The sequence below is a fragment of the Melanerpes formicivorus genome, unplaced genomic scaffold, assembly GCF_026170545.1.
Source record: "Melanerpes formicivorus ecotype bairdi unplaced genomic scaffold, bMelFor1.0.p_v2 SCAF_22, whole genome shotgun sequence".
NCBI lineage: Eukaryota > Metazoa > Chordata > Aves > Piciformes > Picidae > Melanerpes > Melanerpes formicivorus.
This window is the reverse complement of record NW_027142374.1, coordinates 9,988,607-10,002,543: the sequence shown is the minus strand read 5'-3', so window position 1 is coordinate 10,002,543 and position 13,937 is coordinate 9,988,607. Positions and strand designations below refer to the sequence as shown.

The following is a 13,937-nucleotide window of genomic DNA, read 5'->3' as shown; positions in this document are numbered from 1 at the left end:
ACCTCAAAGATCATCAAGTCCAACCTGTCACCCAAGACCTCATGACTAGACCATGGCACTGAGTGCCAAGTCCAATCCCTCTTGAACACATCCAGGGATGGTGACTCCACCATCTCCCTGGGCAGCCCATTCCAATGGCAAACGACTCTTTCGGTGAAGAACTTCCTCCTCACCTCAAGCCTAAACTTCCCCTGTTGCTGCCCCCTTTATTTTTCAACATATGTGTTATAAAAGTCCCCCTGTATTCAGTTCTCATGTTTGCCTTTGGGTATGTGGAACTCAGCAAAATTAGAGTTCTTTGTTTATACTTTTGCTTATACCTTTGTTTCCTCCTCACTTCAACTGGGGAGTCAGTTGAAAACCAGACTTGCCCATGGTGGTTGTAGGAGGAGGATGCAACAGAGTGTGCTGCTGTGAGTGTCATCCTCACACCCATGTGCTAAAAAACCCCTCCAAACTCATAATGAAATGGTCACAATTACTGCTTTTTAGCTGCAGCTTGCTTTATAGACATCAACGGGGAAGTCCCTTGTGATTGCTTTATTACTCCCTCAGCAAGGAACTGACACGCTCAAGACTTGAGACAAATTAGAAACTGTGGTAAACCACAGCGCATGGAATTGCTGAGGAAGCAACAGCTAAACAGTTTGAGTTTCCTCTAGTCCAGGAAACTGCTTTCTTCTTTATAGAGGAGTGGCTTTTACAGAGTTGTGGCATTCTACAAAAGACGCAAATAATTAGAGGAACAAACATAGGCTTCAGAAAAGGAATTCTTCCTGAGAGCTGTATATATATTCTAGATAAAACCATGTACTACTACTCAGGAAAGATGAGATAATATGTTGACATTAAAGACTGTCTCTTCTTCCAGTGTTTTACAAGTTTTCAAAGAGTTAAATTACCTTTTCAGAACTTTTGAATTTCAGTTTTCTTCACGGTTACCAATGTACAATCACTTTAGTTCACCTGCATGGACTAATTTGCTGTTCTTTGAATTTTGAGTGTCTTTTCAAGATTGATACTTGTGATGTGTTGATAACATTATATTTGAATTCCATTAAGCAGTGTAGTAACAAAATAATATACATGCTATGGCATGGTCAGTTTTGTGTATGATTGTTTCTCTGAGAAAGAAAGAAAACTTGGGTGTTGGGAGACTCTAAGCAACAGGCTGTACTAACAGAAGGGAATTTGGGATAGCTGGAAGGCCCTCAAGAACAGCTCCAGAGTTTATTTGTAACAAGTTTACTATAAATTAAACTAGTAATTGCTTCAGGGTAGCATTAATATATATATATATTCCCAGCAATAGTATGTAGAAACTTAGAAGCAAAGTCATTTACCGTGTGAGCTGAGATAGGAAAGTAAACCCAAACCTTGAAAGGTGCTTTGTATGTAACAAAACACCTTGTTTGTATACTTGAAACTGCTCTCCCTTCCCTCCTACTTCCCTCCTTTCTGTCTTTTTTTGTTTTTTTTTTTTCCCCTGCTGATTTCAATGCCTACAGATACATTGTAATATGTATGGGACTTTGTGTAGGTAGTAATAAATAATAATATCTCCAACTGATGTTCCTAGAAATGACAACTTCTGAAATACAGTCAGTCATCTGACATAAATCTTCCTTCTGAATCTTAGCAAATTCTGCTGCTCTTCTAGATTTGCCAGCTGCCTGTCAGATTCATGCTCCCTGTCGTTTGGTTGCTGCGTCTTTGAAACAGCAAGGATAATCGAAGCTGCCCTTGTTGGATCTCATTAATAATGTTTTAAGAAATCCCAGAGGCCTTTGCAAAGCAATATACTGCATGTCCCCAGAACCTGGGGCTCCTGAGTTTTATGCAATTCTTGCATAGGTTTCAGATAAGTGACTATGCAGTTGTCTCACCAGGGGACTGCTGCTAATCGGGATGAAAATTAGAAGATGCTAGTTTACAAGGTGGCCAAATTTTAAAGTAAATATTATGCACAGAATACTGACCCTTCCAACAACTTTTTCATAGGTTTTTGTTGTTGTTGTTGAGCTGTCCTGACAGCTTTGAGTGATGGTTCTTTTTATACTACTGGTTCTTAACTCAAAGCGTGCTGTTCTAATAGCCCACATAGGAAATGGTCTTATCTAAAATAATCAACAGACTGTCAATAAAAATAAAGTTGAAGTAGGCAAGTCCAACTTGTGACTGTTGTGTCCATTTCTCCTTGTACAGTGCTGCTGATGTGGATCTTTGAGGTTCTGAGACAGACAACCAATGACACAGGCAACTGGCATTCACGTGAGTACAATGTTCTCTTGGTATCAAAAAAAACCACTGAGCGCCAAATCCTCTATTGTGGCAAAACAATTTTTGAATCTTAGCACAATCTCCCCTGCTGCCCAAGACTGGCTTAGGACACCAGGCCATGACAGGCACTAAAAAGGTATAGCCCTGACCATGGTCATAGTTTGGTGCTGGTGAAGCTTCTGATAGAATGGGACAAGGGCATAAAAGCTAGGATGGAGGCTCCCAGGAAATATTCTTATCCATGTGTTCTAAAAGATGGGATAGCTGTATGTGTTTCTTACTGTTCTAAATGGACTGAACATGCATTCAGGAAAGCTGGTGAAGGGTCTGGAGCACAAGTCTTGTGAAGAGCCACTGAGGAAACTGGGGGTATTTAGCCTGGAGAAGAGACTGAGGAGAGATCTTACTGAACTCTATAACTACCTTGAAAAGAGGTTGTCATGAGACAGGTGTTGGTGTCTTTTCTCATGTAGCAAGTGATAGGACAAGGCAAAATGTTTTCAGTTTGTGCCAGGGGAGGTTTAGGTTGGATGCTAGGAAAAATTGTTTTACTGAAAGTGTTCTCAAGCATTGCAGCAGGCTGCCCAGGGAAAGGGTGGAGTCACCATCCTTGGAATTAAAAGATGTATAGATGTGGTGCTGAGGGGCACGATTTAGTGGTGAGTTGGTAGTGCTAATGGTTGGACTCAGTGATCTTAAAGGTCTCTTCCAACTAAAATGATTCTATGCTTCTGGGAAGCTTAAAGATTATTTATGTATCCTGTAAGGAACGGATAAGAATGCGGTTATCTGTAGTGGTATTATAACTGCATGCTAATTGCTATCAGTGGCCGTGTTCTGAAGATCATGCATTTTTTTATGCATGGCAAGATGCATAAAAATATCTTTACTATTTACTTCTGCATCATAGCATCCTTACTGAAAAAGCAGTACCAGAAACATCCTCCATTTTAGTATTTCCATCAAGCCTTTGAAAACTCCTGATGAAGGTGCAAGAGGGATGTGACAGACATTGCATTAATATAAAGCTCAGAATACTTATCTGCTTCTGCTTTGCAGTCACTCAGCTTTCTGTGAAGGCAAAAAGCATAGAGGCTGGGATCTGTTATCAGCCCTCTTGGGCAGAACTGCAATACAGAGTGCTCTGCTTAATATTGCTTATCACTAATTTTGTGCATGATAACTGAAGCATGAACAATATCCGAGTGGGAAGCAGACTCGATCTATAGCTGCATAGTCAAGCCTATCAAAATATATTGCTGAGCTCCCATAGCCCAACAGTGCTGCAGCATATCACCTGCAACAGGATGTTCCAGCTCACTGGGCCTCCACTCACCATACGCTTGTGCAGCGTCACCTGTAATGGCAAATGGCTGTGCTCAAGGATAAGATGCATTAAAAATTAGGAAGGGATGCTGGAGTGAACCTGCATGATATTGAAAATTGATGGGTTTTGTTACTTGCTATGTCTTACTGAGTTGTCAGGCAATGACGATGAATTGAGCTTAGTGAAACCACTCACACGAGTGAGGAGTATATATATTACTCTTAAAAATATATATATGCAAAGTCATGCTGTGGAGATTACCATGAAGAAAATCCACTCCTGTCTGACTGTTGGTTCTAATACAGAAGTTAGAGAAAGAATGATGGTGTTACTGTATGGCTTGCTTGTTTAAAGAAGAGAGATTCTCTCTTCTAAGCTTATCCTGTGCTGAAGGAACCATCTGTGTATTTTGAAGGTGACCCAACCATAGGCAAATATTGTTTCTGAAAATACAGGATACAGGGTGGGATTTCTTGACAGTCCCTGCTTGCTTTGTGCATCTATGTTTGCTCTAGATTACAAATCTTACACTGGTAAAGAGTATTTCTCAGGGTTTACTGCAGAACCTTGGGATCATCCTGAATTGTCTGCTTCTACTGGAAGAAGCAAAATGTCCAAAGATGTCTTTTTTTTTAATATATATATATATATATATACAAAAATGCATCTAATACAGGACTCTTTTTACATAGTCATACATAGCTGCAAATTGTTTTTCTGTGAGTTAATAGACAAATGCTACAATTAATCTAGTGCAAGGAAATAGAGTTTGCATTTCCCTGTTCTTTTAATAACAAACAAACAAAAAACAAACAAAACCCCCCCAAACATTTGCACTAAAACCGCACCTAGAGGAAGTAATGTGAAAAGTTTAGCTAGATAGTGTTTCCATTCATGTAATTTTTTTCCTATTTATAATGCCAAGAAATCCTCAAAAGCTTTCAAGGCTTAGGACAGCTGTACAGACAAGCCCAGAAACACTCAAGGGCTGTAAAATTTCAAGTAGGGTTTTCTCTTGGGAGGAGGATCATGCCTAGTTTTAATTCAAACAAAAAAGTTTAAAGTCAAAAGAGTATCACTGTGTTTGCCTCACTTTCCTTTCCACTTTGTCCTCTTACTACAATTGCGTCTGAGCAGATGGCCCTAAGTACCCCATCAAACACTTTGGTGGGTAACTGGTGCTGTTTCCTTATAAGATTACAAGTGGGCTACCATTAAAATGTTCAAAATTCAAAGAAAAAAAATGACAAGGCAAAGGGATAAGGGAAGCTGTCATTCTTTGGTGCCTGCTACAGTCAGTGCACTGTAACATCTGAATGTCTTGCTGTGAGTTAAACATCATTTTGCTACTGACAGATAATCTCTACAAAAGACACTTCCCTGCTGGCCAGTAGCTTGGGAATCCAGCTGTGAAGATAGTCAGGACAGGATTATCATGAGCTCTCAGTGAAATCTGTTTAATAAATGTGGTTCCATATCCAGTGGTGGTTTGGATAAACATGATCTCAGACTGTTCAAATGTGGTGTAAAATGACACATTTTCCACCAAAAAAAAATGTTTTTTTTTTCTCTGTTTGTTTTAAAAATCAATGTTCCTGTGATTAATGTTGTTCTAATGATGTATTTTTTCTCTTTAAATGTGCCCTTCTGGTAACACTGAGGGCAATAACGTGCTGAAGCCAAGTGCAAGTCAAATAAATGGGCAATTACTAAGGGAAAATATTAGGATCTGCTATAAAATCGTGTGCCATTAACAGCATTTTATTTTGACCATAAATGGCAATAATTATTCTTTCATGAATATTTCAAGAGACCAGGACAGGTTATTGGGATAGGATGAGATAGGAAATTGTTCAATTTAACTGTACTTTCTTCACATTAGGCGCTCTGGCGATGCTATTTTCCTTTTTTAAAGCACAATTTGTCATTTCTGGCCACATAATTGATTTGAGAAATATGTATATACTCTTGTGATACCAGTTACAACTTTATCTTTCTAATAAATGCATATATAAACCAGCACACATGCAAGAAAATAAACACGTAGGGTAACTGGTAGTGCAAAAAGAGCATCCAAAGTTTCTAACACAGCTCTGAAGGCGACGGCACCAATTTCATGCCTGACAAAAGTCTTATGTTGCATAAACCACCTTGATAACCAGAATAAAATGAAGAATTTGCTCCCATTAGTTGAATATATTACCTAAATGATGCATTATGAATGTTCTTATATCTTTATTGTTTTTTATGTCCCTGTTACAAAAAGGCTTGCAGAACAAGAGATGTGTTGTGAAGGGGAAAGAATAAGAGAATACTTTGAGGATTTTGAACTAAAACATTCCATACAGTTCGTTTTTCCTTAGAGCAAAATTACAATGAACTTAAGAAAAAGTGAAATGCCAATCAAAATAACAAAAACAATATTAGTGGTGACCCCTAAAGAATTTGCAAACAGGCAGGTTAATCAAGCGTGGGTTTTTTCAATACACCTATCTAAACTTCAGCTCAAAGTAATTAATTTCAGGTTCCAGCACAGAAATGCATCATCTTTGGATGTATGGCTTTTCATAACACACTAATTAGTCTTTTTTACTCTGTGACTTTGTTAAAATGCAGGGGGTGGTAGAACAATGCTGACATTTAAAGGGTCTGGCCTTAAAGTCTCTGATAATCTGTCAGAGTATTAAAAACTGCTTTTTGTAATTACCAGACAAAAGCAACATGTTTTCTGAGCTACATTGCCATGTAGATGTAAAAATAAGCCTTAATTTATTTAATTGCTGTACTTTTCATTTCTGAGTTCTTTGGAGATTTCATTGCATTCCCTCTGCTGAGGCTGAGTTGCTGAGAGTTAGCATGTTCCTTACAGAGGCCCTGCATGTGTAGCAGGGCTAAGTCTTCCCTGAATTCAGCCTTGCTTCTGATGCTCACTTGCTCTTCTGGTCTGCTTAATTGTTCATGACTTTTGGCCCAGTTCCTCCAGGATTAGAATCTGCCAGAATTAACAGAATTTGGAGATTTAGCCAACTTTCAGTCCCCCGCCTTCTCTGACTCCACCTGTACAAGTGCATGTAAAGTTTTCCACTGACATTTTCACTGAAAAAAATTAGGCAATTTAACATTTGAAGTGGAGAAGTTTCTATAAAAAGGATAGAGGGAGAACTTGTAGTTTCTTTCTTTTGAGTACCTCCACTCTTGAATAAAAGAGAATGTTCATTAACTGTGGAAACCTAAGAGCACTTCAGCAGCAGTGGGATTTAGACAAAGATAAGTTTGTTTTCCTAACCAGTGTTTCAGTAGGCAGCGGGTTTATCTTTTATATAATTTCCAGAAGGTGCCAAGAGTTGTTTGACATCTTCAGTTTCTCTCTACCTGGAGTTAAGGGTGATTTTGAGAAAGGATAGGACTTCTGTTGGAGTTTGGCTGCTAAGTTTTTATCCACACAGGATGTCAACATTGAACAGTGTTAGATCTGATGGTGCAGCCAGAGCTACATACAATGGGCAAATACAGGACATGGCTAAGCATGTTATCATTACTGAAATAGAAAACCTGAAAGAGCAATCCATAAGTATCATAGTATCAGTCAAGGTTGGAAGGAACCACAAGGATCATCTAGTTCCAACCCCCCTGCCATGGGGGATGATATGAAATCTATGATGGCATTATGTGTATACAACTTTACATTAGGACTATTGTTGAAGTATGAACGTTACTTTAATTTATGAGAGGTCTATAGCTCCTACATATACAGAGAACATAGAGAAAACTCTCATAAAATGGGTTTTGTTATGGCCTGAAGATGCAGCTTATCACAGGTAAGTAGAATATCGCATTGATCTCTGCTGTGGATAATGAGACTGCCTGGGAGCAGTAGTCTTGTCGCATGAAACAAATTGCTGATCATGAGTTAAACATCCTGGGGAGTTTCATGCCTGTTTTGAACTTAACAGTAATAAAAAGGGCAAACCCCTGTGTTAGCAGGTACATGGGTAAGAGGAATCTGCTGAAGAGAGAGGACCCAGTCTGGAAATAGTGGTTGGGGACTGAACTGATGTCATGTTTGGGTATTAAGTGAAGAGGGGAAATGCCTGCTCCGTCAATAACTGACAAAGGTGCTGGCCTTTTGCTCCCCAGAGCATACCAAGATGGCAGAGGAGGGAATTTTGCTTTTTCCTCCAATCCTGCCATGATGCTGGTGCAGTTAGTGGGACTATATGTACAGCACCTTTGTGAGCCTGTCAGCTAAGCAGAGAGGAGTATGGCGAGCAGGTAGTGTTCTTCATGCTCCCGGCAAAGAATGCTCGTTGCTAGGAATGCTGTTTAAACAGTATCTAGGGACTGAGTGAGCATGCTTTTCTTACTGTGTTAGGTGAAGGGCTATTACCAAAAATAAAGTGTGTTGGCACATTGTGAAATGGTGGCACTTAAAATATGAGAAGGATTTTTGTTCTGAAGAGCACATCATCAGGTGCAAGTGCACATATGTGGCATGCCTAAGTGGCTGATTGGTTATTCAGGAGGGAGATGGATGGGATGGAGTTATGGATAGTGAAGGAAGCTTATGCTCAGCCCTTTTCTTTGCTGGGAGAGGCTGCAGCCCTTGGAGAGACCCTGATTCTGCCTGTCAAGGGTGGTTTGTCCTGTACATTTCCAGCACCCATGGTGCTATATGCATTGGAGTGGGTGAGATGACCCCTGCCTTTTGCTGGGGGCAAACAGGGTAAATTGCTAGAAATTAGTTGGGACATTCTATAATTCTTTTTGTGTTTGAACACTGCAGTCCAAAGAGAAGAGTAGAGTAGGGTAGAATAGATCCTCAAAACTTGCTCCTTGGGTATTCTTTCTCTGTTCATGTTCCCTCTCAGTAAGCTGTTCTTCCCCTAGCAATCTCTTCCAGGTGTAAGGCTTAGCCTGTGCATACTTCTTGGGTGGCTGCATAGTAGTCTTTCTCACAGTGATTTATCTTTAAAATATATTAGTACAAATAGAAAAATTCTATATATAAAAGACAATAAAATGTAACATTTGATTTTTCCTTTAACACTTCCAGCACCTGCCTTTTCCCTGCTGTGCTGTTGTGTTACTTTCATCTTCCACTGTGAGTGAGAAAAAAAAAACAAAGACTGTCATGCAAATGTTTAATGTTAAAGTGAATGGATGACTTGTTGTGCTTATTTATACAAACTTGTTTCACTAAGCCCTGTCTATGTATTGTAAGCTTCAGGGCGAACAGCCGGGCTCTGCTCCCACTGCGTGCAAAGAGTTCATGTTTGCCATAGCAATGTAAGCCCAAATTACAGGTGTACTCTGCACCCAGGCTCTGCTGTAACAAAGCATTCTGTGATACTGCCTCTGGTCAGGAAACCATGCCAGTGGAAATGTGTGCCAAAGAAACCTTTGGTTTGTTAAATTCCTGTGCTCTTTGTTAGGTGTCTGAGGAGGCTAGAGGAATTTAGTCTGACCATATATGGCCTGTTTTGAGTGAGAGTGCAGCCTTAGGAATATGTGGTTTTACATTACCGACCTGTACTTTGGAATTAAACCTAGACATGTGGAAATAGAGCACTGTCAACATGTCAGCCTTGCCGACACCTTTTGGCTGGTGATGAATGCTGATTACCTTCTCCGCAGCAGAAAATTCTTCTGTCTAGTATCATTTCATTACAACACATCTGAAATGAGAATCTGTTTGGTTCTAAGTTTAAAGGATTTTCTTGGGTAGATCCAGCCAGAAAGACATGTTTTCCTTTAACAAATGAACAAAAAAAATAGAAGAAAGGAGAAAATAATGAAAGAAAATACTTAATTTGAATATTACTGTTTTTCACAAACTAAAGAAAGACTTGGAAAGGAATCATTTCCTGTCTGAGGATGGTGTCTGTAATGACAGCTTTTTGGGGGTGTCCTAGTAGCTGGTACAGTGCTGTGTTTTGGATTTAGTGTGAGAATAATGCTGATAACAAACATTGGTATTTTAGTTGTTGCTAAGTAGCTCTTATCCTAAGTCAAAGATGTTTCAGCTTCCCGTGCTCTGCCAGTGAGCAGGTGCACCAGAAGATGGGAAGGGAGCATGGTTAGGATTGTTGTACCAAACTAGCCAAAGGGATATTCCCTACCATGGGATGTCACGTCCAGTATATCAGCTGGGGGAAATTGACTGGGAGGGACTGATGACTACTCAGGGACTGTTTGGACATTGGTCAGGGGGTGGTGAGCAATTGCAGCGAACATCACTTGTGTTTCTTGGGGTTTGTTTCTCTCTTTTTGCTAGCTTTCTTTTTGTTACTATCACTATTACTGCTAGTATTATGACATTTTATTTTACTTTCCATTATTAAACTGTTTATATCTCAACCCATGAGTTTACATGTTTTCAGTTCTTCTCCCCATCCCACCAGGAAGCTACATGGTGCTTAGTTGCTGGCTGGGGTTGGTTAAACCATTATAGCAGTCAGGAAACACCTATCAGGGATTACCTCTCTGTATGTCTTTTATCCTGTGTTGCTGAAACCTGTTGTCTTTTTGTTGCTGCAGTGGTTCATAATAGTAATAAAGATTTTCTGATAGTGTAAATGTTAGAGACCTGAGCCCTTATGCCAGCAGGTTTTGTATAGATCTGTTCAAGTGGGAATTCCCGTTTCATTGGAAGGGTCAGCCCTTTGAAATGTTTGAACTGGAAACATAGCTGTTATCTTTTATTAGTCTTTTCATAATTGAAGTAGAGTAGCCAGCTACCTTGACTGCTACAGGCCTCCCCATTTTGCCCCACAGAGTCACCTTGCAGGATCCTGAGTTACTGTCTACAAAGTTCTTTGCACCCCTTTACCTGCCTGGAGCTGGACATTGTTATTTGTGCACAGGTTGTGTGCAGAGGATGTCCCCAGCAGTAGGTCTGTGAAAGCCAGTTTTGCCAAACGCCTTCAAGTGAGTTGTCAGGATATTGGTGGGTTTCTGATGGACATTCCCAGTGCTTTGGCAGGAGTTTGCTAAAGCTGAACTACTTCTATGAAACATCTGTTCTCAGTGAAGTAGTGAACATTTTTTATTGCTTCCCAAAAGGCTTCTGGACTATCTTCCTGAAGTTCTGAGTGTTTCTGGTACGTGGGGTGGAAGAAAGTCTGATGTTTGTGACAGATGCCCTTAAACATCTACTTATATTGTTTCATGAATTAAAGAATTTAAAATCACATTTCATCTTTGGAAAGGGGACTCTTTTTACCATTCTGTGCAATGTATCCTTTAAATATCATTTTCTGTGGGAACTTTGTCTAAATGAAGAGTTGGAATTTGAGACTTTGGTCCTTCATATGAATTAATAAAAGCCAGGCAATTGTCAGAGAGGTGAGGAGCTGGCACATCCCGTATTGCTCTCTCTAATCTGACACCTTGTATATTGTCCATTATCAGAACAAAATGGCAAAGAAAATCCTTTACAGATGCCTCATTGGGAGCCTTCAGAAAAAAAGATTTCAACAGGGCTAAGATTTTCATGACAGCATAATTAGAGCTTCCACCAGTTTGTTAAAACTTGTTTTGTTGAAAATTGCATAAGCTGATCGAGGGTCAAATCCCAACCTTCTTATTCAGGCTTTCCTCTGAATTTTCATTGATCTGCATGGCATAACTCAAGTCCTCTATTTATAGCAAACGTATCTCTGTGCTTTTTTTCACATGTTGTTCCAATGAGCAATCTTCCTTCTCACAATCTGTATTTCAGAGAAATATATTGAAAAGATACAGTTAACAGAATAGAATCCTCTGTGCCTGTGACATTGACTTTGACATTCACTTGATGCTACGAAGATATGAAGGTTAGCTCCAACTTTGATAATCTCTTGTAATGTAGCCTTGTGTCAAGAAAGCCAGAGGTGTGACCATATAGATAAGATGATAGTTTTGAGTTTATTTTGTGTTCTGTTTTCTTTTTCTCACTGTCATGCTTTTCGGAGTTCAAATCTCTAGTAAACAGAACAGTGAATATATGTTTTCTGTCTGTTTTCCTTCCTAAAATGATGTCATGGCATTGTTTCTCAGCAAGCCCAGATCAAACTGCCTGAATTCACAAATAGCATGGGTGGGCCCCAGCCACACTGCCTGTATTATGCTCTCTCTTAAGTATTCCAAAGAGAGAGTAGCATTAAAACTTCCTTATCAAACATTCACGATATCAGATAAGATTCAAAAGTTATATGTGGAATGTATCACTGACTAAGAATTTTCTGGGATTCATCAAAATAAATTTGTTAGTCTTAATGGTGTGTGGGGAGACACCTTTCACAGGTTTATAGTCGAGTAACTCTTAAAAGATGTGCCCTGCCCCCAAGAGTTCTTTTGTGCTGGAGCTGTACAAATATACATGAAGCAGTATTTCCACATGACAGAGCTTATAATTCTCATAACATAAGGTAACCAAGGGATAGAAGGAAATAATTATGGGCCTTTTCACTCAGGAAGGGAATTGGAAGACAAAATTTGAATCAGGTCAAGATCATACGGGTGACAGCAGAAGAATAAGAAGTGACCTGTGATTTTCTTTACTGTACTTCAGAGACCATCATACACAGCAGTTTTCCGTATAAAAATTCTTAGAAAAGCCTTGGCAGTGTCAGAGCTAAAAATGTCAGTGTAATTCTGGTCCTTCAGTGTAGGTATCTTCCAGGAAGGTTTCCATATTAACAAGTCTAGGACAAGCCACACCTGATAGACAGGTAGCTTCAAGGCAAATTTCCTGTGCTGCACACCTAGGAAGCTTTTCTAAGCTCAGGCAGTCTTTTCAGGACTCCAGGGTGGGTGGCATTCCTGCTGTGTTTTGCTAGCAGTTCCCTTCACTGCAAAGGAAAGGGTGGCTCATAGGAGTCTCACTACTCTCATATCTCACATAACACAGAGCTCTCACATATTTTTGAAAGAGGAAAGGAGACCATGATCACCACCTTCTAGAAGCAACTGCAAAGTCATAATGCTGTATACAAGACACTTTTCTTAGCACAGACAGAGTTATTTCATTACCTGGGATTTCACAGCTTTACAGGACCTGACATTGTAGGGAACAGAGCATTGAGATGACAAATAGCTTGTAAGCTTTTAACAAGACAAGATCTTTTATTTCACAATTGCTGTAGTATCTACTCAGAATGTACCTTCCCAGTAAATCGCTCTTATCACCCATTTTAAACAGAAGTGAAGTCACCCCTCCTTTAGGCGACCTCAGATCTAAATGCTGCAGATTATTTAAAGCATTGAGGTTTGATCCTATAGGATGCTGGACCCCTCAAATCCCAGTGTACATTCTTTATCAACAAGCAGTACTCAGTGTGTCCCACACCTTGGCACTTGTCACGCAGCAGCCCTCTCAAACTGCTTTCGGTGTGTTCCAGCATGAGCATAATCTCTTCTATCTCTGATGTTCCTGCTTCTTCAAGTTCCCTTTTAAAATTAAATCCACCATGAAGAGTGTAACACAGGGACACTAGCATGATATTTGCAAGTGAAGACCTGCTTTTATGGCATGTTGCTTTCCTCTGCCTTGTTCTTTGTGCTCTTCAAGGGGCAGGTGACATCTCTCCTCATCTGTGTCCAGTCTCATGGTTCCCCATTCTCTGCTGACTCCCAGAACTACCAAATAAATCACTGTAATATCAAATGCCAAGGTACGTACTCCTAGTGGTCAGCTGTAGGCAAGATGAACCTTTGCTAAGATATGTTTCTGCAAAGGTGTCCAGCAGGTTAGAGCTATATATTCCTATTCTTGAGGCACCATCCTCTTTAGGAGATGTTGAGTAAACTTTCAAATCCAAGTTATCTAATTCATGGGTTCTTAAATACTTTAGCCTTTTTTTTTTGTCTACAGCAGATTGCATTGGCAAAGGAGAAAAGAAAGGCAGCTTGAGACATTTCTTTTGGAGTTTTGTGGGGGGTTTTGGTAATATTTATCTTCATTATGGAAGTTGGAGGTGCAAGGGGAAATTCTCTGACTCCATCTAAGTGGTGCAAGGTCACACAGATTGACATAAAAATACGTTCTTTCTTGCCTCTGTGGAAGCTGCAATCTATTCATTTTAATGGCCGGTGAGCAAGGGCTGCAAGGGTTGCCTTAGTACTTCTGTAGCATTTTGCTCTGTTCAGTGCATGCCCCGAGGCATGGGTCACACTTCTAAGCAATGACAAAGATTGTAACCTTTGAGACAGGACTAAGCAATGAAAGCTTTAATAACTGTAAACCTCAGTAAATGTTTGAAGGAAAATAGTCACCAATTTCTCCCTTTGCGTGGGTAGGTGACAATGACATTGTAAACTGCATAACTGGGCTACTGGGCAATCTTGATCT

General features: G+C 39.8%; 1 long non-coding RNA gene across 1 annotated transcript in view; it reads left to right on the top strand.

Moving 5' to 3' along the window:
• LOC137448083 (uncharacterized) overlaps positions 1 to 2,272 on the top strand; it is a 186,284-nt gene extending 184,012 nt beyond the window's left edge. The window contains exon 3 of the long non-coding RNA XR_010988976.1: positions 2,206 to 2,272. This is a non-coding gene — a long non-coding RNA (uncharacterized lncRNA). The remainder of the gene's footprint in view (positions 1 to 2,205) is intronic.
• Positions 2,273 to 13,937: the final 11,665 nt, after the last annotated feature.